The sequence below is a fragment of the Octodon degus genome, unplaced genomic scaffold (genome assembly GCF_000260255.1).
Source record: "Octodon degus isolate 3935 unplaced genomic scaffold, OctDeg1.0 scaffold00007, whole genome shotgun sequence".
Taxonomy (NCBI): Eukaryota; Metazoa; Chordata; class Mammalia; order Rodentia; family Octodontidae; genus Octodon; species Octodon degus.
The window spans coordinates 32,451,969-32,456,909 of record NW_004524583.1 but is presented as its reverse complement, the minus strand read 5'-3'; the positions used below and the strand labels follow the sequence as shown (position 1 = coordinate 32,456,909).

The following is a 4,941-nucleotide window of genomic DNA, read 5'->3' as shown; positions in this document are numbered from 1 at the left end:
CCAGCACTCACCTACTTCTGGCCATTCTCTCAGCCACCCATCCTCAAGCCACTCCCCTCTTCACGAATTAATAAAACCTGGGCTTGGCCCTGGGTGGAGGCCGTTGTTCTAGTTCGCCATTGTCCTAGCTGGGCTTGGGACCCCTTGGCTTCCCCTAATTATAAATATGCCTTAGTGTTTTTATTCTCACCAGGGGTTGCACTGGAAGTGCTAGATTGGAAGTAACTCGCTAGAATTTCCATAACTGCCCCATGGGATTACGCACAGAAGCGTACTGGGCCAAGATGAGGACCAGCAAGGGCTCCCTATAAACGTACACAAACACATTTTTATATACTGGTATTATGGAAAATGACATAGCTATTTTTAAAAAAGCGCATTAAACCTGCCTTTATAGACATGAAATAATGTTTCTGATATACTGATGAATGAAGAAGCCAAGTTAGAGAAAAATCTCTTCTGTATCATTGATACAAACAATATAATATATAAATATATACACGTGCACAGGGCCACACACAAGTAGCTATTTTCATGTGCACAGAAAAAATTTAAAGTGTATGGAACAATTTCATTTCTGTTACATATGCAATTGGGAGTGGGAGGGAGGGATAAGACTGTTCTTGAGACAGGGTCTCACTATGTAGTTCCGTCTGGCCTTGAACTCAGCAATCCTCTTGCCTCCGCCTCGAGTGCCGGGACTGCAGGTGTGCCCCACCACGCCCAGCTAGACTTTCACATTACATTTCATATGTGTATGAAATATTTCTTTTAACAAAGCACATTTATGATTATGATTATTATTATTATTATAATATATTTTTTGGCAGAACTGGGGATTGAACTCAGGCCCTTGTGCTTGCCAGGGAAGCACTTATTCCACTGAGCCATCTCCCTGGCCCCAAGCACATTTATTATTGTTAGAGTTAAAATTTTAACTTAAGTATAAGCATATAGTTGTATCATTAGTAATAAAACATTGACTCAAGGACCAGCTCAGTGGCACAGCACCTGCCTGGCAAGCATGAGGTTGTGAGTTTGATTCCTGTACAAAAGAAAACATTTGACTCAATACTAAGTAATAAAGCAACTTGTAGATGCTGATGAAGAAAACTGCTGTGGTCATTACGATTTGAGGGGGTGGGGTAGGAGTGTGTGTATGAGAGAAAGAATAAGTTTGGATGCTGATAGGATGAAAAAATAAAACTGTATGAGGTAGGAGTTGCTGCCTGGGGGGCTGCCAGAGATACAAGGAGGCAGCGAGCTGCGTTACCTGGAGCCAGCACAGTGGAAACCCATGCTAACAGAGTGTTTAAGGCCGAGGGAAAGGCAAATACCAAGATCCAAGGCGGGAGCACACTGGGTACAGTCAAGGAAGAGAACTAAGGCCAGTGGCTAGCGCTTGGCACAGAGCCCCACGCCAAGGGACCAGAAAGGAAGGCAGACACTGGACCACACACACATGGGCTGCAGTGCACCGGAAAGGCTTTCCTACGCAGTTTAAATAAAGCTTTCTCCTTACGCTGAAGATTCCGAGTTTCCCATAGTATAGAAGCTGCTCGTACTTTACTGACTCAGCTCTTTAAACCAAGCTACGATGAAGGTGCCCTGGGAGGCACGAGTCGGCTGCGAGCAGGCCCACTGGCAGCGCGGCACGATGGCCCCACAGCTTTACGTTTCTTTAGTCTGTATGTACATAGCGAAGCTTTGAGATGTACGCACGTGCGTGCACACACACACCATGCACACACAATACACACTAGAAAGAAAACCAACTGATGATATATTAACAGGACTTCAGAAAGAGAAGAGAGTTGTGTAGCTCAGCTGAGAACGTGTTCTTGGGCAAGTGTGAAGCCCTGGTGTCAATCCCCAGCCCGGGTGCTATGGTATGATTTTGAATCATTTTAAAAACTTAAATCACATCCTCTGATCCAAAATCTCCAATGGCTTCACAGATAACTTGGGGGAAAACATCTAAGATCTTCTCATGGCCTGTGATGGTCCGGTGGGGCCTGGTGCTTGAGTCCTGCCCAGCACCACCGAGGACCAGGCTCCATCTCTCAGCACCAAGCGGATGAGGGTTAGGAAGTCCTCACTCGCTGTTCCCTCAGCCGGGCACCTGCTCCCTGGCCAGCTCTGCAGCTCGCGGGCCGCACCCCACGCCCGCCATCCTGTCCCCTCTTCCTGTGCCTCGCTGCATTCATCCGCCCAGTGTGGTCTGCGAGAACGTTTAGTATACAACCCTTAAAGAGGATGTAAGTTATGCAGGAGCAAGGACTGTCTTATATTCTGCCACATCCCTAATGCTGAGGTAAGCATTCAGACAATGCACACATGTGGAGTACATCTGTTGAATGAATGACACAGAAGAATGACTTTATATGTTAAACCAAGTGGGAATGCAAAATTGTATAGTAGCAATTCCATTATCAGGATACCCATTAAAGAATCTAAAATAAAAGGCATAAAGTCTGGTATGGTGGCATGTGTTTGTAATCCCAGCACTCTGGGAGGCTGAAGCAGTAGGACAGGAAGTCTGAGCTCAGCCCAGGCAACTTAGACATTTAGCAAGACTGTGCCAAAATGAACTAAGAAATACAGAGGCTGAGGATGTAACCCAGCCCAAAGGCCCTGGGCTCAATCTGCATACTACGAGAGAGAGAGAGAGAGAGAGAGAGAGAGAGAGAGAGAGAGAGAGAGACAGAGAGAGAGAGACAGAGAGAGATGGGGGAAGGGGCAGAGAAAGAGAGAGACAGAGAAGAGAGATGGGGAAGGGAGACAGAGACAGCGAGATGGGGGGAGGGAGACAGAGAGAGGAGAGGGAGAGAGAGACAGAGAGACAGAGAGAGAGACAGAGACAGAGAGAGACAGAGAGAGATGGGGGAAGGGGGAGAGAGAGGAGAGAGGGGGAGAGAGAGAGACAGAAGAGAGATGGGGGAACGGGGAGAGAAAGAGAGAGACAGAGAGAGAAGAAAATAAAGATGTACATCAAAAGGTTAAGTGTTACAGGTACTTTCTACACCTGATTTCTACTTTTTATAACAAGAGGGAAAAAAGTATGTGTTTTTAAAAAAGAAGGAACCTACCAGTCCATTTAAGTTCTTTATGTTGTTTCTTCCTAAAGACAATATCCTCAAGTTTTCTGTAGCGGAAAGAAAGCATTTTTCCTGATGAGAATCACATTATACAACTGTAGATCTAGCACAATGACGCTTTAATAAATTTTATATAATAAATATCTTTGTAAATAAGTAAAAAAAGTTGTATTAGTAAAAGTAATTAATTAGGAAGGAAATACCATTGACCAATCTAAAATAAGCACTACACCTATAATTGTACACCACGACAAAATTAATTTTAAAATGAGTTAGTTACTTAGAATGCATGGTCTTCGATGGTTGGCTAATAAAAGTATTATAGAAATAAGAGTAAAGACTTTACATTTAAATTTAGGAGTATATATATTTCAAATATATGTGAGTTTATAGTATAAGAACTCAGGTGGAAAATAAAAACATATTTATGTGTAGTCCATAATTATGTCATAAAGAATTAAGAAAAATGAAATAAATGTAAAAATTTAAATATTTAAACTTTAAATTTAAAAATATTTAAATAATTTAAAAATCTTTTGTTTTCAATCTTTCTTCTTTGTTTTGTTTTGGTCCTGGAGATCAGACCCACGGCCTTCACACCGAGCCGCATCCCCAGCCATTTTTTTTTTTATTTCTTTCTTTGTCATAAACTGCCCAGGCTGTGCTTGAATTTATGATCCTCCTGCTTCAGCTGCCCAGAGAACAGGGATTAGAGGTATCATGCCCATCTGTTTTCAATTTTAAAACTAATTAGATTGTGATTTACCTAACAAAATGCCTGTTTACATTTTTAAAAGAATGCTTCTATTGGTACAGCTATGGGCTACTTCTGGAGGAGAAAGAGGAAAGAAAGAAATAATGGTTGCCTGTAGGAAGAAACTCGGAGCCCATGGTCGTAACACTTAGGTTTTGTAGAATCTCTTTTGCATCATTTGAATAAAACCATGTGTTTATATTACATTTCCAAGTTAAAGAAAAAGGATTTCTAGTGCAGTACAGGAAACCACATTTCTGCTGCAGGAATGTACTGGGATCCCTTTTATATAAGTAAAACCCTAAGTCTTCACCACTTAAGCTCCTTGTCTAATATGGTAGTCACTACTTACATGTGGCTGTTTTGTTTTGTTTCTGTGAGACAGGGTCTCCCTATGTAATTCATGCTGGCCTTGAAATCACTACAGCCTCTAACTCCTGACAGTCTTCCTGCCCCAGCCTCTGGAGTGCTGGGACCACAGGGGTGAGCCATACCCAGCTACATGGAGCTATTTAATTAAAGTCAATTTTTATTTATTTATTTTTTGCAGTACCAGAGATTGAACTCAGGACCCTGCGTTTGCCAGGCAGGTACTTATTCTACTGAGCTATCTCCCCAGCTAAAGTAAATTTTTAAATTAAAATTTTAGTTTCTCAGTTATATTAACCACAGTTCAAGGAACTAATCACCATATTTAGCTAGTAGCAACCATATAGGGAGATTGCAGATTGTTCTGTTGAATGTCATATTCTGCAACAACCATAATTCAATGGTGAGAAATAGATCCAGTTAACTCCCAGCTGTCTGGGGAAGCATCAGAACCTCTTAAATCTCATTTTTACCATATGTATAATGGGGAAATATAGCATCTATAAGGATAATTGTGGTGCGGTGGTACATGCCTATAATCCCAGCACTTGAAGCAGAGGCAGATCACAAGTTTGAGTTCAGCCTGGGAAACTTAGCAGTTTTGAGAGAGCTATATCAAAATTTTAAAAAAAGCAATTTGAGGATGGGGACAGACTCAGTGGCAGAATACTCACTTTGCACACACAAGGCCCTGGGTTCAAGGCCCAGGATCGGTTATTA

General features: G+C 42.1%; 1 long non-coding RNA gene across 1 annotated transcript in view; it reads right to left on the bottom strand.

Annotated features, from left to right (window-relative positions):
• Nucleotides 1–3,085: 3,085 nt before the first annotated feature.
• Nucleotides 3,086–4,941, bottom strand: part of LOC111812543 — a 19,877-nt gene continuing 18,021 nt past the window's right edge. The window contains exon 3 of the long non-coding RNA XR_002818032.1: nucleotides 3,086–3,145. This is a non-coding gene — a long non-coding RNA (uncharacterized LOC111812543). The remainder of the gene's footprint in view (nucleotides 3,146–4,941) is intronic.